Source organism: Ambystoma mexicanum, chromosome 9, assembly GCF_040938575.1.
Source record: "Ambystoma mexicanum isolate Mex_15411 chromosome 9, UKY_AmexF1_1, whole genome shotgun sequence".
NCBI lineage: Eukaryota > Metazoa > Chordata > Amphibia > Caudata > Ambystomatidae > Ambystoma > Ambystoma mexicanum.
In genome coordinates, this window is record NC_090931.1 from 1,343,467,281 (window position 1) to 1,343,489,752 (window position 22,472).

The window sequence follows — 22,472 nt, forward strand, 5'->3', positions numbered from 1 at the left end:
CATACTTGACTTTTCACGACACGAGGGTGGTGCTGAGGATGCACCCCTCCTTTATGCCCAAGATGCCGTTGGACTTCCAACTCAACGAGCCCTTGGTGTTGCCAGTTTTCTTCCCGTCGCCTTCGTCGCAGGCCAAGAGGACTCTGCACTCGCTGGACGTAGCTAGAGCGCTGAAGTTCTACGTGGACCGCACAAAGAGTTTTCGGAAGACATCACAGCTGTTTGTGAACTTTAGACCTGTGAATCAAGGGAAGGCTCTCTCGAAGGCTTCCATTTCCAGATGGCTCTCCGGCTGCATCATGCACTGTCACCGGTTGGCAAACCGACCGCTGCCCGGCCGTCCAAGAGCCCATTCGATCAGAGCGATCGCTGCTACCACGGCGTTCCTGTCTGGTGTGCCCCTGCTGGACATCTGCACGGCTGCTACGTGGAGGTCGACTCACACCTTCACAAGATTCTACTGCGTCGATCGGGACTCCAGGGAGGAGTCCAGGGTTGGCCAAGCAGTGCTGCGCAACCTGTTCGCTTAAGGTGAGCCTGGTGAGGAGGTAAGAGATGCTTAATGTTGAGTTGTATTGCTTAATGTTGAGCCTGTTGCCACCTCCCGTGGTTGTGCATGTGTATACTGCTATGTATTCTTATATTCATGAGCATGTGAATCCATGCCAGACCTCATGCTGGAGAAGGAACAAGTTACTTACCTGTAACTGTTGTTCTCCAGCATGGGTCTGGCATGGATTCACATGCAAACCCTCCCTCCGTCCCCTCTGCGGCTCTTCACTTGGTCATACTGCCACTTTGCGTGCTACCAAATCTGAGGATGGCTGCCAGGGGAGGGGCTTAGGGATAGGGAGTCATTGGCTGGGGGCAGGATGACTCAGAGATCAGTGATTGGTTACTACTAAGAAAGACAGATCAGAAACGAAACTGATACTGATTTTTTCTTTACCACGGATTCCCAGCCTGACGACGGGGAATATTCATGAGCATGTGAATCCATGCCAGACACATGCTGGAGAACAACAGTTACAGGTAAGTAACTTGTTCCTTCTCGGCACCTTCATCAAACCCTGCAAGTAAGCCTCTTCGGAAGTGTCCCTGGGCCAACCAGTAGGCTGACCAGCTTACGTGGGACCTTTGCTCTGTCACTGCCGCTGTTTCGAGGAAGCACTCGAAACTTGGTGTACTGCTAGCTCTGTGTCCACGGCACCCTCACACTGAATTTCGTACACTTGGCATTCCCATGTCTGAAGTGTGACGAGAGCGCCCGGACCGGAGTAAACGCGGTTACTGTGTTGCCCTGCTGAGGCAACGACCTGTGCAAGGTCGCTGCATTTGTGACCCCCTTGCCCCTGAAGCCTGCTGCAATGGAACTGGGCCGATTCCTCCATCCTCAGTGGAGAAATCGCCACTGTCCCGTTTGGGAATCCTCGCTGCAACTCAGGAACTGCACAGTGTAGAGACGTCCTGATTGTCGATTCGAACCTGCCAGCGAAGTGGACTGTACTGGTGAAGTTTTGGTCTGCCTGCGTCAGGGACCGGTGAGTAGTCCTTACCCCAACCAGTGGACCCTAGCGCAGGAGCCCATTTTTACAGTCGAGTGGTCCCTGAGGGCCCCTTTCCTTTCCACAGCTATTGTGAAATAGCGACTCCATCCCGCACTCTCAAACTGCCTCTGCCCTCAAGTGGAGGTCCTGCTTGAATAGTGGAAACTTGTTCTTCATTGCCTTATCCACCTTCCTGAGCTGCTAGAGACCCTTGAACAGACCGTATTTTTGTCCATTGGCACAAGCGCGTGCATGTACTATTGAGCATAAGGCTCCTATCTTCGTAGGGCTTGGACTGCCTCTTAGTTAGGTGCATTCTTGATGTGGAACTGGGTCTAAATATTACTTGCACTGCCTGTTTTCCTCCCCATCTAGGTGGTCAACATATTTCGTGCTTTTAACCCCTTACATCCCATTGGTCTTGTATATATATTGTGTTGTTTATGATGTATTGGTTTAATCTAGCGTTACCGTGATTCTTTACTATGGTCTATGTTACAAAGTCCTTGTAATAAATGTGTCTATATTTTTAATATAACACCTGTCTGTAGTAATTTGTAAGTGTCCTTGCTTTGTATGCTCATTGAGGTCTTTCAGTCACCCTCACCCCTCCTGAGACTTAGTCTTGACCGCCTGCCATAGCTACCCTGATTGGTCTGGCCAAAAGAGAATTAAATGCACAAATTGAAGGAAACTAGGCAGATTCACGGTGTGAGCAGCACGTGACCATCCGAGTAAGAAGAAGCACGGGTTCACACCTACGCCTGGCTGTCGCCCAGACAGAGATATCATAACTTTTCCTGACAAGAAGATACAGTTTTGAGGCCGACCACAGCCAACTAATTGACACATAGCCACTAAAGTAATGATGGATTGAAGGGAGGCGGGGTGAATCTTTGAGCACCCTGCACCTGGCTGACCATTCTGCGTGCTGCTAAGTGAAGGGGAGATTTGTGCATGGGGTTGAAGCCAACCAAATCACAATGGACCAAATAATCTAGGGTCCTATAGATAATAGAACCAATGGGACGTTGTACTCTTAGTGACGTCCACAAGAGTAATGTTAGAAGGAAGGGCTTAGTCGCCCACCTGATAGTGTTTATCCAATCCTCTCACTCTGTTACCATATACAGATACAGTACCTATAGTAAAGTTACCTTTTCCTAACCAATAGAATTGCATGTTAACTTTTGAGTGTTACATTTCCATGATGATGAGTTTTGGGTATAAATGTTACTGTTTGTATGAAGTTTGTGGGAGTTGAAGCGAGACAGACTATCGCATCACTGTTGATTTCCATGTTTCCCTGTTTCTTGTACTTGTCATTAAACGGACTCCCCTTTGCCAAACCATTGAGTTGTCCTTATTGATTGGTGTTGGAGTAATAAACCTGCACCCCCATCCATCTCAAAGGTGCAGCTATCTCGTCTTAAAGTGCTGCAGAGCAAACCCCGACTCTATGGGCCTGCCGGGGGTCTCCCCAGTACACTTGGTAGCAGAGATTTGATGGTTATCGACTATCGATTATTTGACTAAAGTAAGACACGTATTGACCGGCGACATAAAGTAACTCTAGGGGCCTCATTACGACCCAGGCGCTGGACCATGGTGCTACTAGCACCATGGTCCATGCCGGTCTCCGGCATGGTGGATGGCGGAATTACCGCCCCATCACAAGGTTGGCGGGGGCGGTAATTCCCCATTCACCATTTGCCTTTCCCCATTCCCATTTTGCCCCATAGGGCATAATGGGGATGGGGAAGGGGCTAATTACGGCACCTTAAATTACGGTTGCCGTAATTAGCTCCAAGGTCCCTCAGCGGGTTGGATTTTAACGCCTGCAAAAAGCAGGCGTTAAAGCCTCCAACCCGCTAAGGGACCTTGTAATCAGGCGCTAATGGTTTAACGGCGCCGACGCTCTTTACAGCGCCGTTAAACCATTAGCGCCAGGGTCGTAATGAGGCCCCAGGTCTTCGGCAATATCGCGAGTCCTTTGCCATTCGGCTGAGTAGACCGTGAAGCTCCCCGTACACAATGGTAGCGTAACCAAGAGTCTGCAGAAAGGGCCTGAAGGGACCCGTTTTCCCACACTTCCCTTCCCATTCCTACGGGCAGCTGAGCGAGCGAAAAGCTGAAGGAGGCGGTAACAAAGGCAGTGATCCCGAGGGTCCAGAGACTAACCATGCGAACAGTGAGTCAAGCAAAAAATTGAATGCTTTGGCAATAGTGCATGCCTTAGAACAAGTAAAGGGAAAAGGTAACGGAGGGAGGTGGGAAATCAAAATATAGTTCGAAGTAGAGAAGACTGTATTTATATAAGGGGATAATGACTCAAGAGTAATAAAAGAGAGAGGTTACCGGGGTAGACACCCGAGAAGAGAGAGGATTCGCCTTATTCCTGCGCTTTAATGTAGCGGCTAGAAGAAACATGTACCCAGAGTCCCACATAATGGGGAACGACTAGGCTACCACAACGTTTAAAGACGTTGTGAAAGGGCTACGTTTACACTCCATAAAGGGGTAATGATTAGAGGCAGAGATATTTGTGTCCAGCTGGTGTCCGTCTAGTCTGTTAAGTGTCTGTCTCACATGTTTCTCTGTTGTAACGTCACACATATGTCTCGAGTTGTGAAACATATACAAACAGGTAAAGGAGGAAGAGCCGCCAACAGATTGGATACCTAATGTATGCACAGAGGGGGGTGAGATGCCTACCGTGCCACCTGCCCCACCCGAAACGAGAGTTGAAGAAAGTAGTGACGAGGGATTATACCCGTTAAGGAAACTTAAAGCAGCCACGGGGTACAGCAACCCTGCATATGAGTCACCTACACATAGTAGTGACGAGAATCAAGGGAAAGATAAGGACAAAAACATTACCTCTGCAGTCCCAAGGGACAAGGGGAGACGCGATGACGAAAGGAAAGATCAGGCACAGACAAGTGCATCTCTCGACAAGGTGACAGAAGGGAAGAGATGGAAGGGAAGCGAAGGCAGAACTGATGAGCTAGCATTCGCAAAGGATGAATGGATAAGAGGACACATTTTATTGAAACTCTATGGGAAAGGCATTGATGACGTAAGACAAAAGGAGAGGTTAGATGAGACATAGAGAGAGGGGAAAGAGAAGGAGTTAAGAGATGAAAGGATAAGAAGGAAAGACAGACAAAGGCGAAGAGCAAGAAAAATAGCTTGATCGCAAACCAAGAGCAGCCTACGATCAAGACAGACAGAAACAGCAAAGGTAAGATGAAGAGCAAAGGATACGTGAGAAAAGAATAAGGAGACGAAGAGATGAGGAAATTCGAAGGGCAGATGAACAAAGAAATGAAAAGAGAAAGGAAGAAGATAGGGTCAGAGAAGAGACGAGGAAGCACAAAGAATTTGATGACGATATCGAACGTAAGCAAAGACAGAGAGCACGCGATTTTTAATATATGGGGAGAGAGGTTAAAAAACCTACTCCAGTAGTAGATTGGGAAGACATCGATGAATTCTTTCCTGCGTACGATTCAGTACCAGGCACGTCTAGGGCAAATATTGAAGATGACTTCGACACCAGGAGCATCGGAGAAACGATCGATAGAGTATATGATGAAATGGGGCTAGAACAGACACCCCAGGGGGACACGGAAGACAAGCGCCTGGAGAGCACTCAGCTGTACGACACTGAGGATGTCACCCGAAGTAGTGGGAATAGAGAGCTATCCCTGGATAGATTAGAAATAAGCAGGAACAAGGAGGATACGAGAAGTTGCGTGAATTGTGGACAGACAATGTCCGACTCCGAAAGGGAAGAGCGTGAAGAAAACGAAGAAGGGAGGCGAAGTAAAAGGCGACTTCCAAGGGAAAAGAAAATAAGATGGTCAGACTCTAGTGAGTCTGCACCAAGAGCGTCAGAGTCCACCACGCAGCTTGCCCTATATGAAGAAGCTTCTCACGGTCAGGGGGGGTGTCTTCGCCACCTTATGTAGATAGACTAAGGACATTGCCAGGTAGACGGTGATGCGGGAATATTACCCCTGCAATAGACAGAAGGACAATGAGAGAAGAGAAAAAGGGCTACACATTCCAATTTCCGCTACTAGAGAAGGGGGGAGTAAGACCACAATATATTCCATGGCCACACATGGATCGAGAACATTTGAAAAACAAGCTTCCAATGCTGACATCAGGAGCCACAAAATGGATACATGAGTTAGAAAAAATGACAGGAGGCAACACGCTAGCTATAGGGGACATCAAAGGCCTCTTGACTGCCATACTTGGTGAGAGAGCAGACGATGTGTGGGCACGAGCAGGCTACCCTGGTGTAACCACAATGAATACCTCGCATGACGGAGCTTCATTTAACAATTGTAGAGCCGCAGTATGGAAAGAGTTACGAGTACTTTACCCGGATACTTCTGATATGGGAGCTATAATGACTCGAAAAATGAAGGATTCTGAAGATCCGTTGATTTATATACAGAATTTCCAAGATGCATGGGTGCTCAAAACGCATGAATCTTGGACGAAATATATACCTGTGTTTTACCATATATTGTGCCAAGGGTTGCCAGAGCCGGTGCAAAAACAACTCAAGAAATTGGTGGGAATCGAAGCCAAACCTTGGGCAGAAATACAGTTGACCATCGAATATTATTGAAGACTGTTGCAAGAAAAGAATCGCAAAAAGGAAGCGACTCGTAAGGGTGAGGAAGCAAAGTTGGTGCAAAAGAAATTGTCAAAGTATGCTCTTGAGGGAACCATGATAACTAGCACAGCTGAATCTGGCATGCAGCAGGTGGCTAATCCACAGCAAAATAATCAGGGCAATATGGGATTCTATGCCAGGGGAAGAGGATTTAGGGGAAGAGGATGGCAGAGCAATCAGGGAGGTTTCCAAAATACTCAAGGAGGCTTTCAAAATATGCAAAATGGTAACCAAGATAGGTCAAATGGGAAAATGGTCCAACCACCGCCAGTTTGTTGGCTGTGTGGAATGACAGGGCATTTGGCACGCACATGCAGAAGTCAAGGCATGATGCAGAATGGCCAAGTAACAGGAGCGGGCATGATAAATCCACCTGCAGTTTTACAGCAGGGTGGTGCACAGAGTCACACGGTGCAACAACAAGCACAAGGAGCGCAGCAAGGTGTGCAACCACAAAGTATGGGGAATTTTCCACAAGGACAATCCCAACAGGCACTGCTGCAACTATCACAGACCATGAACCCTGGAATGGGAGGTAACAATAGAAATGGCGGAAATCCACCAGCACACGGTGGGCCGAATGTATATATAAGTTAGGACAGCTCAATGGGAACCCTGATGTGCTCTATCCTATCAGTGACACCAGACCCTCATAGGGAACCTAGGGTGGATGTCGTTATAGGGGGTAAAGAATATTCCTTCCTAGTTGACACGGGTGCGACACACTCGTGCATACGTGAAGGCAAGTTTTCCTTGTCCAGCAAGGCCATAGATACTCAGAGTTTTACAGGAGCTCACAGTCGAGTTCCCTTTACAAAGGCACTCCCAGTCTCCATAGGAGGGTGAAAAATGAATGTGCCTTTATTATATTCACATCAGACCCCAGTAAACATTTTGGGTCGAGACTTAATGACAAAGTTGAACATGACAATTTCGTTCACGGAGGAGGGCATAGTATTCTCCACTCCAGGAGTGCACTACTGAATGTATTGAAATGGTTAGAGCATTCTCAGGACACATAGACATGAGGGCCATACCATTAGAGCCAGAAATCTTCACATATGGCATGCGTGTGCTTATGGCAGGATTGCCAGGTCTTGCAGACAGGATCATGAGAGCCCCTGATGAGTTTTTATTCAGACCGAGAATACCTATGCATGAGGAGAAGGGACAAGTATTTCCCTTGATGATACACACAGCTGCAGTGCAAGGGAAAGTGGTCTTGGTTGACGGTTACGATGATGAAGGGAGACAATGGTGCGCAATAATTGGCATTGAAGAAGGATATCGAGTGACTGGCGTCACCGATGACGATCTGTTTGAAGAACAAGCAGAAATGGGAGAGACAATGGTGGAAGTGAGTCTCACCTTTTGGGTAAAGATGATTAAAAGAGAAGTACCTCAGAGAATGATGTTGGCACTAAAACGTCCTGAATACTTTAATGACGATATAGCTAAAGTGCCTGTCTCAGTGTGGACTACCGGACCCTATGATGTGGGTCTCTTGAAGGGGGTTGGAGAAGTAAGGATTAAACTGAAACCAGGAGCAATTCTACCAAGAGCACGACAATATCCCATGTCCAGAGAGGCAGATGAAGGGATTTGTAAGCCAATTTCCGCCATGATGGACCAGGGCATTTTAGTGACATCAGTGTATCCTGTCAAAAAATCAAAGGGAGGGTCTTGGCGTTTAATTCAGGATTTACGCCCAATAAATGATATTGTTGAGGCCGAGTTCCCTTTAGTCCCTAACCCGGCTACAATTCTATGTAATATACCTGTTGAGGCAAAATATTTCACAGTGATTGACTTGAAAAATGCATTTTTCTCAATCCCGTTGCACCGTGACTCACAAGATCTGACGTCATTCACGTTCAGACAAATGCGTCTGAAAAGCATGAGGCTGCCACAGGGGTACTGTGGGTCCCCTTCTATTTTCAACAGAGTCCTGCAGATGGACTTAAGCAATATTGCAGTAAAAAGTGTTGTATTGCAGTATGTGGATGACATCCTAATCTGCAGCACAACAGAAGAGCAATGCAGGCACGATTCTATTCAACTATTGACTATACTGGCTGAGAAAGGATATAAGGTTGACAAGGAAAAGTTACAATACTGTCAACAGGAAGTGATATACATAGGCCAGCTGATCTCACATGAAGGAAAGAAAGTGACCGCAGAAAGGGTTGAAGCCATATTGAACACGGCTAAACCGCACACGATAAAGCAGATGCAGAGCTTCTTAGGCCTATGCAACTATGTCAGGGCATGGGTCTTCGACTACAGCTTTTACACTAAGCCTTTATTTCAGGCCCTAAAGAAGGCCCAAATGACGAAAGAAAAGATTGAATGGTCTGAGACCATGGAGAAAGGATTTGCTGAACTCAAAAGAGCTATTTGCACAGCTCCAGTTCTAGGAATCCCCAATTATGCAGAGGAATTTTAATTATTTTCACACACAAATGGCAGTGTCATGACGGCAGTGCTCGCTTAAAGAACCTTGTTGGGGTACAAGCCCCAGGCTTATTACAGTGGGAATCTGGACCCAGTAATGAGAGGCCACTTCCCATGCGAATAAAGTCTAGCTGCCGCAGCGTTCGCCATAGAGAAGGCGGCAACCATTGTGATGGGATGCTCAATGACATTGTACGTCCAGCACTCCTTTTTTGCTATTCTAGAGAAACCGAAAGGCACATTGGCATCTCAGAGAGCTTCTGCTTATGAAGTGATCATATTGAATCCCTTGATAAAAATAGTCAGATGTAAAATAGTGAACCCAGCCATGTTTATAGCAGAGCCAGTCACTGAAGTAGAGCCGATACATGACTGTGCAAACTATGAAGAATTTTATGATAAAATTCCCGGGGTGAAGGAAAATGCCTTGGCAGGAGGAGAGATCGTCTTTATTGACGGATCTTCTAGAATCGACCAAAGAGATGGGCAAAGATACACAGGCGTTGCTGTGATAAAGCACAGCGAATGGAGAATTTCGAGTACTTGTTAGTGCGCGAATACCATCCCATTACTCAGCACAGGCTGCTGAATTAGTGGCGTTGATACTCGCCATTGAGAATCACGCAGACCAGGAAGTAACAGTGTGTACAGTGACTCTGCTATGTGATGTCAACAGTGCACACAGGACTAGCGCGCTGGAAAAGGAGGAACTACCTCTGAGCAGATGGCACGCCAGTGCAGCATGCAGCCTTATTGGACAGGCTGATTAAGGCACTACAGCTCCCAGTGGGCATAGCGGTCGTGAAATGTGCCGCCCACACAAAAGGGACAGATTTTATCTCACACGGAAATCAAGCAGCAGACATGGAAGCCAAGCGCATGGCATCCAAAAGTGAGACGATTATGGAAGTGGAAGTTGCCTGTACCAATGAAAGAATGTTGGTTGCACAAACAACACCTGAAGCCTATAACAGTCTTGGGCAAACACAGTTAATGGAACTCCAAGGGGAGGCACCACAGGAAGAGAAAAACCTGTGGAAACATGAAGGGTGTTCTTTAAACCCCTCTGACAGCTTGTGGCGACAAAGCAGCATTGGTAAACCAGTAATGCCCGTAGCCCTACTAAAAATAGCACTGGAGCAGTTACATTACCTGGCGCATATGACAAAGGAGAATCTAGCAGCAACACTCGCGGAAGACTGGTTCATACCGAATTTAGCAGAGCATGTTGCATTTTTTATGATGAACTGCATGACCTGCCAGCAATTCACCGCTGGCACACATTAAAGGTAATAAGAGGAGTCATCCCCAGGCCAAATGGGCCTTTTCAGCACTTGCACGTCGATTACATCAACTTGATTCAAGTATGCAACGGGTACAGATACTTAATTGTTGTGGTGTATCCATTGTCTAGATGGATAGAGGCAGGTCCATGTACACACCCAAACGCTACCTGTGCGGCAAAATATTTAGTGAGGGAAGTGTTCCCAAGGTGGGGGGTATGCAAAGTCATGAGATCAGATAATGGGCCTCACTTTGTTAATTCAATATTTGAGCAGATCAGCTTGCTGCTTGGTATAAAGCACAAGTTCTCGTCGGCTTATCATCCATAAGGTAATGGGCTCTGTGAGAAGCTCAACGGCTTGTTGAAGGAGAGAATAGCCAAGTTGAAGCTTACTCTAAAGAGGGGATGGTTGCACTGCCTTCCACTGGCACTGTATGCACTTCGGAAACAACCAGGCTCCGACCATCATCTTACGCCACACGAGATAGCCACAGGAAGAAGAATGAGAACTCTCCTAACACCTCTAGATGGAGCTAGATGTGATGCCCAGTCAACAGGAGAGGTTTTAGGGTCTGAAATGCAAAACTATCTGAACTGCATGACATCTTGCCTTATTGTAATTTGAGACAAGCTGCAGCGACGACGAAAAGGGTGCAGCTCAGCACAAAACACAGAAGGAGACACTGCATCAGACTCAGCTCAAGGTCTATGTGTTCCACTCGTCTTCCCTGGAGACGCCGTCTTCGTGAAAAACCATCCAAGGAAAAGGTGAAGCTACTGGGCAGGAGAGCATGGATTTTTCTCGGTGATATCAAACCCTACATCGGAGAAGGCCCCCTGCCTGCACCCCAACGAGAGGAAGCGATGAACGATGGGGAAGAACCACAGCATGTGCAGACGAGATCCATGACGAGGAAGAAGGATGCATGACCAGCAAAGTAAAGACAAAGACATTTTTGCAAAGTTGTGGTTTAATTTGGACACTTCCTCTAAGCAAAAAAAAAAGGGGTTTAGGACTTAAAACGGAAATTCTGTGCATCCTAGTTGCAGGGCGAAGAAGGAAATTGCACGTATAAACCACAACATATTCTGTTGATTTGAACTTTGAACCGAGGCACACTTAAGCCTTGACGAGAAAAGGACTATGCCAAATTTTGACCGAGGATATTTACATTGGAAGCAAATACAGTATCTCGATTTATTCAGTACCAAGACCTTATTTGGAATAACTTATGGTGTCCCACAGTAGACACATCACAAAGGACCTAGTCACCTATTTCGACTTAGTACTGAAGTCATACCCGTCACTGGTAGGGAGGCTCACCAGTGTCACAGACTTTTTACAAGATCCTGAGAACAAAAAGACAATAAGGCAACTCTTCACTGTCATTGCCGAGAAATTCATCCTACTCCCTAAGTACAGTGAGAAAAAATCTAATGTTCCCAACGCATGCAGAAATAAATGAGCTTGTCAACACACTGTTCTTTCGCATAATCGAAGACTGTCCAACGCTTCTTGAAAGAACAACAGACACATTCAAGTTTCTTTGAGACCCGGCAAATACTGAACATTTAAGCCATCTTTTAAATAAGATCATCATTTTAGTCGCACTCCACGCGACTGGGCAGTGCAGACATTGTTTACATCAAGGAAGAAACATATAATTCTGAATCCAGCAAGACAGGACAGATGTCCCTGTCACCAGAAGACAGCAGATTGACACACAATGCCCTTTTTCGCCTAGTCACTGACTTTCCAGAGCTGGTGGGGAGACCTATCGAGGTTGACGTCCTCACCTTCATCAGAGATCCAGCTAATGTCGCACAGAAGGGAATGCTCCTGCATGGAATCATACTCCAAGTGGAACTATCCAATCATCAGAGAGATTATTTGAGGAGATTAAAAAAATGTAAAAAATTGCCTTCCACCGAGGGACAGATCGAAGGAGCAGATTAAAGAACTTCACTTGTTATACTTGTTGTTATTTTCTTCCTACTTCTTCATACTGATCAGTGTCCAATATGTCCTCAGGACTGAAGCAGATTCGAGGGGTGGACTGGGAGCTTACCTACTTTGAACATGCACAGTAAAGGGACTTACTGAAGTATTATTTTATTTGATTTTTCTTCCCATAGTCTAGCAAAGGAACTGTATCCTGAAATCAGAGACAATTGTCACTCGACAAGAGGGGGGACACCTGTGAAGCACCTGACACCTTTGGCACAGAACTCGAAAGACGATATTGGGTGGGGGAATAATAACAGTGATATTTTGTTAAATGATTAAGATGGGGTCCAGAGCAGTAACCTGGTCCTCCCACAAGAAGAGAGGCGCCCTCACTTCTCTGGAAGGAAATGCTGTCGCCTAACACATAGGACCATAATGTACTTATGCATCATGTGTGTCATTTTTCTGTCATTAACGATCAGAACTGCATTCTTTATTGGTGCACCAATTTCAGTGAACCCACCTGATGATACACGCATGAAACCCACAAAAGGACCCATATCTTATATAGCCATTCCCGTCCCTAGAAAATCTGATGGTAGAGTAAATTAACTTGAAATGACCGTGAGTAATAGTGATATGCACACACTTATGGTAACGAATGAGCAGGAAAGCCGAGACAGGGTCGGCATGAAATGAATGAAGAAAAAATACTGACAATTACACGCACACACACACTGAATGCACACGAAACAGGCCTGGTGTCAATGACCGCAGAACCACAAACGAAAGCAGCAAAGATGAGACTACCTGCCATAAAAACCTTCACAGAAGATAATGTGAGAAAACAAGAAGAATTAAGAGAAAGACCAACAAAAGCAGTCATATCAGAAACCCTTAAGAAAACAGAAGCGGCCTCAGAGAAACTCTCTGCAAGAACACAACTGATAGTAGACTCATTATTCCCATACATAGCCAGAGCGAGGAAACTACAAGAGGAAATGAAGAACAAAACAGCAGAAACTGTATTGCTAAGCACACATGTTCTGAAACAAGGGACAAATACCAGGTCTACAATACCGCTATATACCGGACCAGTGTCAGGCTGGTTGGCATCTGCATTTGCACACAGCAGAGAACAGATGCATGAGAACAAGGAAAGAGCTACCAGAATCTTGTCCACTCAAATGGCGCAGATGAGGAGACCTGCACCATGGACCGGGATACCTGAAGATCCTCCAGCAAGAAAAAGCCATGCAGAGGCATTCAGAGATGTAGTTATAGCGAACTACAGGAAAACCTTAAGAATCAAGAGAAGCATGCATGAAGATGACAATGAACTAAACGACTACCTGGACAGCACAGCACATGTGGGAAACAACATTTGGTACCAGCACATGAAAGAAGTTGGAAGACGAAATTCAGAAGGAGAATGCTTTGTTTGTGCACTCCTACCGCACAGCATGGGGAAGTCCAAGATCTTCGTAGCTGTAGAAATTGATGTCCCGACAGCACACTGTCTCTCACACATAGCAATGTGCACGACCACAGGCCAGTTCATGGGAAGTGATGCCTCATTGATATGGGCAACTGAAACTGCTTATCCCGCTGAGGATGATTATGTCCAGGATATTAAAACAAGAAACAGAGCTCACACTAGGAATCATGTCATTAGATACGAGACACCTGAGGTTAAAGGAGCAGGAATAAGATGGGAAGTAAACCCGAGACTGAACGTCAAAGGGAAAACTCCAGAAGATGCTCAAATTTGGAAAAACAGAGGCCAAATGCAGATTTGGGGAACAGTACTTTCACCAAACGGATGGGAGCAAGGAGTAGTGATCTGCCGAGCATGGATGGTCCTCGGAGCCTGCAAGGAGCCATCGAAAACTCACAAAGACTGTGCAGGCCAGTATGGCCAAAACTTGCAAAACTACTGACATGGGTCGAAGACAGAGGAGGACCCTTGCAGATAGTGCCACTAGAAAGTCTGAAATTGTGCTTCAGGAACAATGGCACAAGAAAGATGGGAGAGAATCAGAACTGTGGACGAATTGTTGATGCTCCAGGAATGGATCACGGAACCGCAGTAATTATGGATCATTATTGGGCATGCGGACCCAAAGCATACATCAGACTGCTGAAAAACTGGGGAGGCATATGCACAATAGTGAATGTCTCCACGTTCCAGCATTAGTAATCCCAAAAAGTGACCTGAACATTGACAGTTTCCCGAAAGCAGATGCTCACCTGAGGAAGAGGAGATCTGTGGAACTGATAACTCGAATGAGGAGAGAAAATTACTTTTCCGCCAAATCAGAAGAAGCATTTCATGCAATCCCATATGAACACAGGCTGTTCAGCCTCACCTCATCAGTGTTCACAACGATTTTTATGCCAAGAATCCAAGTTGGAGTAAACACTAAATGGTTGCAGATAACCAGATGGGAATTGCTACAGACAATCTACACGACCATTAAAGGATTCAATGCAATTAAGGAGGAGTTAAGAGCAATCCGACTGATGAATATCCAGAACAGATATGTCCTCGACATGATTACAGCTATGGATGGAGGAGTTTGTGCAAAAATTGGAGAATCATGTTGCATATTTACACCTTCTCACGACGAGGAAAACGGAACTTTAACAGAAGCCATAGGTATGCTGACGAAGCTACAGAACCAGATGATCGACGAAACTGACGAAGTTGACGATGACAGCTGGTTTGGATCACTATTCTCGTGGGTCCCACAATGGATAGCAGACATATTCAAGTTTCTGGGAGCCCTGCTATTGATGATATTACTAGGATTTTGTGTCATCAAGATAGTAATCTCGCAATGCTAAAAAACTGTGAAGAAAGCCATAGGGATGAAAATCATGATTGATGTCAAGCCAGGATGGAGGCATAGAGAGCTAACTGATGATGAAATTAGAGACTTTGTGAAGGCCAGCGAGCATGCACCAGAAGGTACAAAGTTTCTTTATACCAGGAAACGCAGAAATTTTGAAGGTAAATGGATTTACTGCAGCCTAAATGGACAATGGCAATTAATGACATGGAATAAAGACGAACATGTAAAAACGGCAGGAAGCCTGAAAGGAGTGATAGAAATATGGACTCCAAAGAGACATTTCTTCAAACCATCATGTACAAACCCAGAAGATGAAGAAGGAATGAACCCAGAAGATGAAGTGAACATGAATACAGAAGAATCAATTAAGATGAATCCAAAAGCGGAAGTGGTCAATGAATCGACCAGAGGGGGAGTGTAGAGGAGGTCCCAAATAAAGCCTGCACTCCAGTCGCCCATTTTGAAGTACCAGGAACGTTCACACCGAGATATGTGATGTATGATGAGCAAATAAACCAGCAGAGAGCCGCAGTAGGGCTGTGCCCAGTGCCTATCAGGAGAACAACACCTGTTGAAGTACCAATACCTAGAAAACCATGGACAGTAAGGTATCCATTGAGAAAACCCTACCAGCAAGTAAGACGAAATGAAGATAGCCTAAACACTGTCTCGGAAGAAACTCAAAAGGCCTTAATGGAAAATGAATGGTGACGTCACAAGGGCCCGGACTAACGTACAGAACCAAAAAATGACACACAGAGACGAAACATCATGAATAAGGATATCGTGAACCTAGAAGGAGAGACGATGTTGAAATATAAAGAAACTTAAGCTATAAAGCAGGATGAAGTCATTCAACCAGCTAACGCATGTACATATGCTTGAAACCGCAAGAAAACTGAGAAAACAGTGCGGCTTTCTATGCTTAGTAGAAGATAGACCGCGGCAAGCGCAACCTATACATATCTACCTCAACGAAGCACACTATACAAATGCGAGTCCACTTTACATAAAAGCAGAAGTAACTCAGGTTACTAGAGGTCAAACAGGACAGGATTCGTATTCCAGCTAAAACGAGAAGAGATGGCTGAATCGAAACTCAGCAGAGGCAACGTGAGCCAGGAAGAGCCAAGGTCAGACCAATAGAAGGAGCGAACAGTAGCTTCGCGGAATCGAACTTATGAACAGAATAGCCTATCTCAGGGAGGCCGAGATTAAATGCACAAATTGAAGGAACCTAGGCAGATTCACAGTGGGAGCAGCATGTGACCATCCGAGCAAAAAGAAGCACAGGTTCACACCTACGCCTAGGCAGAGATATCATAACTTTTCCTGACAAGAAGATACAGTTTCGAGGCCGACCACAGCCAACTAATTGACACATAGCCACTAATGCAGAGATCTTCAAACTGTGGGAAGGGGCAGCTCACATGGTCAGACTGGACCATAAAACGGTCTTAGGCACCAATGAAAAAATGGCCAGCAGTTGCAAATGGATATTCAGTTCTTTAGTCACAGACTGTTTGAATAGTACCCAAGGGGTTGTTTTTTGTTCAAATGTAAACAAATTGTGATATTTAAAGAATATTTATTCAGCAACAATGGTCAAAACTACTAGCGGCATAGTGAAGTAACTCCTCAAACTGGCCCACATTGGCCAAAAAAGTGGCCCAATTTGACTGGCCTACACTAGCATTTTGCATTTTTGGTACGGTCATCGCCCTATTACCTTATAGGCCAGTCCAAGCCTGCCGGCTCATCCATAATGGGTGAAGGGGAGTCCACCCACTGGCCACCTCACCCATTATGGAGGAGCCGAGGAGCCAGCTCAGTGAAACACTGAGCACTCCCTCAACTGCTTTTTCCAGCTGAGGGAGTGCTCCTGGGCTGGCTGAACTGTCAAAGGGAAACACTGTTTGCCTTTGACACTTCATTTCCCCAGCCGCATATGATCACTGAGCCATGCAAGGCTGTTTTTTTTTTTGCTTCGCCAGCCTTGTATAGCTCATTGGAAATGCTGGCTGGGGCACTGCATGTATGTATGTGCGAGGGGGGTGCTCCTGCGCCTCCTCGCACATACGGGCAGTGCAACCTGGAGCGGGGCATTTTAGCAACCACGCGCAGGCCCCTGCAGAAGGTACGTTTATGGCAATTTATTTTTTATTTAAATGAGTATGGAGGTGTGTATGCTTGTGTTATGGGACTATGGTAGGAGCAGGATGGGCGGCAGCACTGGGATAGTGATGGGAGTATGGTGGAGCGAGCCCAGGGTCTGTACTGGGAGTAAGGTGTGGTGACGGCACGCAAATGTTCATAGCGATTTCTACATACTGTCCATCTGGCACCTTTGGGGGGGCCCGGCCTGCCTAAACTTTGCTCAGGGGGGGCCCAGGCCAAAAAGGTTTGAAGACCACTGCAGTAAAGTAATGATGGATTGAAGGGAGGCAGGTTGAATCTTGGGGCACCCTGCACCTGGCTGACCATTCTGCGTGCTGCTTAGTAAAGTGGAGATTTATGCATGGGGTTGAAGCCAACCCAATCACAATGGACCAAATAATCTAGGGTCCTATATATAGTAGAACCAATGGGACATCGTACTCTTAGTGACGTCTACAACAGTAATGTCAGAAGGAAGGGCTTAGATGCCCACCTGATAGTGTTTATCCAATCCTCTCACTCCGTTACCATATACAGATATAGTACCTATAGTAAAGTTACCTTTAACTAACCAATAGAATTGCATGTTAACTTTTGAGCGTTACACGTCCACAATGACGTGTTTTGGGTATAAATGTTACTGTTTCTAAGAAGTTTGTGTGAGTTGAAGCGAGACAGACTATCGCATCACTGTTGATTTCCATGTTTCTGTAACGCTCACCTGATTCCCACAGAGGCGCAGGTCTGGCTTTGAGTGCTGATGCTTCTTCAATGGTGAAGCGCAGGACTCTGAAGATGGACAGGAAGGGCCCCTCTACTCTGGCTTCTCTGGCTCGCAGGAATATTCCCCTGTGCGTGAAAAGGGAGTATTACCTACTGACTGAGTTATGCTCAAGCCTCCCACTCTCTTCCAACCCTCCACGATACCCTTCCACGATTCCCTGTGAAGTCTAACCTTAGGGTCAGGAAGGATGAGCTCTCCATCCTGCTTCTGATGCAGGGGCGCGTTGAAACCCAGTTACTTCACTGGATTGAGGATTGATGGGAGTTCAGGTAAGCTTGACTATTCAGGTAAGGCGCTGTAAAAGTTCTGCTGCAAGTTCAAAAGTCCAAGCTTAAAAATAATGTTCATTGTCTTGTTGCAGCAAGCTTATGCTTATGTCTTTTTCCCCTTAGGGGCCGGGGTTCGGAATGCCGGAGATATGGCGCCGACCCGAAGTGAAACGTGCAGTTCCAGTAAATGACAGGTAAGTTCTGGATGAGCGCTCGGGTAATGTGTTTGCATTCGCTCATTCACTGTCTTTGTCTTTTTTCCCCATAGGGGCCGGGGTCCGGAAAATGCCTGGAAGCGGCAAGACCCGAAATGAAATGGGAATGACCCAACAGGTAAGTCTTAGAAGGAAACTGAACTTTTCCTATTCCTTTCCTTCTCTCACCTTGTTCTTGTCTTTTTCTCTCTAGGCTCTGGGAAGTGGCTGTGGATCTGGATGATCGCTGCTGAAGATGGAGGCGTCCAGGATAGGTGAGAGAAATGCAGCGCTGCAGCGATCGTAGCGAAATGCTTTTAAAAATGATGTCTTCCTTTTCAGGATCGTCGGTGTGATATCTCCGTGGTGCTGATTTAGCAGGTAAGGTCTTTTGTCTCCCTTTGCAGGTGACCCAGGATACTGACAGGCGTGGCTGAGGTCCAGATGCAGGAGCTGACTCTGTGAGCGTCCAGCTGCGAGGAGCAGAACAACGCGAAGCGTGAGTTGCTGATCAGGTGTGGTTTAAATAGCTTTGGAAGAAGTTCCAAGTGTGTATCCTTCCACCGATCAGGTATGTATCCTTCCCCGACCACACCCGGGTGGAAAGTAGTCCCACAGGTAAAGTAGTTCCATTCAGGCCTCAAGAGGGCCTGGATGTAGCAGCATGGTATGCATCAGGTAAGTGCACATTAAAACACTTGAACACATGTCTAGCTTTATGAGCCTGGCGCCTAAGGCGCCAGGACAGGGGTCTAACATGAGCCTGGCGCCGAAGGTGCCAGGACTGCGTCCAAAGGGCCCCAGCTTGGGCCCGCTGGCACTCCCCTGGGGGAAATGATGCCTGCCTCTGGGGTTGCTGGGTCGGACCTGGCTCCTTGGAGGTAGGCATCATGACAGTACTCCCCCTCAAGGCCCCTCCCAAGGTTCTTTCCTCCGGGGGTTTTGGCTTGTTTGGAAATCTCCGGTGAAACCTTTGTACTAATCGAGGTGCGTGGACATGGTTACTAGGCTCCCACGATCTCTCCTGAGGTCCATATCCCTTCCAGTCAACAAGATAGAAGAGTTTCGACTTTACCACCTTGGAGTCTAAAATGTCTTTAACTTCGAATTCTAATTCCCCTTCAATTTGAACTGGATCTGGAGGCTTGGACAATCGGGTTCCTGGTTGTACTGGCTTCAAAAGTGATGCATGAAAAACTGGATGAATACGCATGTTGGACGGTAGATCCAGTTTAAAGGCCACTGGGTTCATTATAGCCTTGATGGGATAAGGTCCTATGAATCTGGGATTGAAGGTTCGCGGGCCCTTGAGGGGTAAATGTTTAGTTGCTAGCCATACCTGGTCTCCTACTTGGTAAGGAGGAGTTTTACTTCGGTGCAAATCAGCGTTTTCTTTATACTTTTTCTTGGCTTGCTGTAAATGACTTGCAGCTTCTTTAAAGGCTCGGGTTATTGTGGAATGCAGATGATTTACTGCGGGCATTTCCAGGGTCAGAGGTGGATCTAGGTCAGAGGTCCGAGGATGGTGACCATACAAAGTATAAAAAAGGGGTTTGTCCGGTTCCAGAATGCACTGAGTTGTTGTATGCATATTCTGCGATCCAAAGAATGTCTTTCCAATTCAACTCAGATTGGTGTAACATGCACCGAAGATATTGCTCGAGAGTCTGATTGGTTCTCTCGGTTTGTCCGTCGGTCTGGGGGTGGTGGCTGGTGGATTGAAACACTTGTGTATAGGCGCGTTACAAATGCCATATCATATCATATCATATCATAACCGCACATCTATTTGTGCTAATCGGCAACACTTCTTCCAAAAATGGGAGATAAATTGACTTCCACGATCGAGACTAATACGGAAGGGAAACCATGTATGCGAACTATATTCTCCAGGAATTCCTTGGCCAAGGTGGAAGCTGATGGCAAACCTTTTAAAGGGATGAAGTGGGCCATTTTGGAGAATAGGTCCACAATTACAAGGATTGTATTATAACCAGCACAAGGAGGCAGGTCGGTTATAAAGTCCATTGACAGGGTGTGCCATGGTGCCGGTGGAATATCCAAGGGTTGAAGTAGGCCGGCTGGCCTTTTCTTTTGAGCTTTGTTTTGGGCGCAAATTCCACAAAACAGAACAAAAGACTTTATGTCTTTTCTCCAAGAAGGCCACCAGAAGTGGTGTTTGATTTTTTCCTCCGTTTTAGCGATACCAGGGTGTCCTTCCATTAAAGATTCATGATGATGGGCAATAACAAGTTCTTGCAATTCTTTACTTGGCAGAAACAACCGCTCCTGGAAGTAGGGTAAGTCATCCTTAACGGTGTAATGAGGACCCTTTTGACTCCATTCCAGTAAGGTTGAAGAGTCTAGAAGTTGTTTTACTTGCGTTTGGATGTCCTCAATAGTTTGCAATGAAGTTAAGCCTAAGATTCTTTGCTCAGGTATGATGGGCACAGGTTCTAAGCTCGAATTAGGTTCTTCCATGCCAATCCGGGGTAAGGCGTCCGCTTTTCCATTCTTGCAGCCAGGGCGATAGGTAATTACAAAATCAAATTCCGCAAAGAATAGAGCCCATCGGAGTTGTCGTGAAGATTGAGCTTTGGCCGTCTTTAAATACTGTAAGTTTCTGTGGTCCGTAATTACGGTGATGGTGTGTCTTGCCCCGAGAAGGTAGTGACACCAAGCCTTGAAAGCAGATTTTATGGCCAGTAACTCTTTATCGGTAATTGCGTAGTTGATTTCAGGAGGAGAACATTTTCTGGACCAAAAGGCCACTGGGTGTAGTTGGTTAGTTTTTGGGTCTCTTTGCGACAGGACAGCTCCCATGGCCGAACTGGATGCGTCGGTTTCCACAATGTACGGGAGATCTGGGTGCGGGTGCTTCAATACAGGTGCAGAGGTAAATTTGGTTTTCAGGTCCTGAAAGGCTTGTTCGGCCTCAAGAGTCCATTCGAAGCATTTGTTTTTCTTTAGGAGAGCTGTGATGGGTTGGACTGTTCGGGAAAATTCTGGGATGAATCTTCGATAGAAATTGGCAAAGCCGAGCATGCTCTGAACTCCCTTCACCGAGCTAGGAGATGGCCATTTGAGGATGGCTTCAACCTTTCGCGAGTCCATTCGGACTCCTTGAGGTGTCAGGATGAATCCGAGAAACTCAACTTCTGTGGTATGAAAAACACATTTTTCGAGTTTTGCAAATAGTCTGTGCTGGCGCAATTTCTCAAGAACTGCCCTAACATGTTTTCTGTGCTCAGATTCTGAAGAAAAGTACACCAGGATGTCGTCAATGTAAACAATGACACAGACATCGATAAGTTCCCGAAGAACATCATTCATAAAGTACTGAAAGGCGGCAGGTGCATTGCACAAACCGAAGGGCATCACTTGATATTCGAAGAGCCCAAACTTGGTGCGGAATGCAGTCTTCCATTCGTCGCCTTCTTTTATACGCACCAGGTGATAAGCTCCTCGGAGATCTAACTTGGTGTACACACAAGCGTCTTTCACCTGGTCGATAAGCTCTGGAATCAAGGGCAGAGGATAACGATTCTTAATCGTTATTTGATTTAGGGCGCGATAGTCTATCCACGTTCTAAGGTCGCCCTCTTTTTTCGGCACGAAGAACAGAGCTGAAGAGACAGGAGACTTGGACGGGCGAATAAAACCATTGGCTAGGTACTGATCTAAATACTGACGCAAATGCAGGTTCTCAGGTTCCGTAAGAGCATAAATCCTACTACAAGGTAGTTGAGCATTGGGTACCAGATCGATTTGGCAATCATAAGACCGATGGGGAGGTAATGTGTTAGCCTGTTCTTTCTGAAAAACGTCTTGGAATTCTTGGTATTCTGACGGTAACTGTACAGGGGTGGAAGTTGCTGAGGCTAGACCCATAGCTGGATTTCTTGGATAACAAGTTGGTTCACAATCAGGAAAACTTATCTTCTTTGCTCGCCAGTCAATTCTGGGATTATGTGTTTCTAACCAAGGAATTCCAAGAATTACTTGAAATTGTGGGGCCTTGATCACATCAAACACGATTGCTTCCCGATGTCCATCCTGACCCACCAGTGTCACTTCAACAGTGGAATGCGTTACAGGCCCTGAGGCTATTTTGGTTCCATCTACTGTAGTAATGACATCTTGGGTTACTTTCGGGCGGAGAGGAAGCTTAATCCTGGAAGCCAATTCACGGTCTATGTAATTTCCAATAGCTCCACTGTCGATGTATGCTTTTATAGCATGCAACTGCTGAGGCTCCTTTAGGTCCACGAGCACCATTGGCA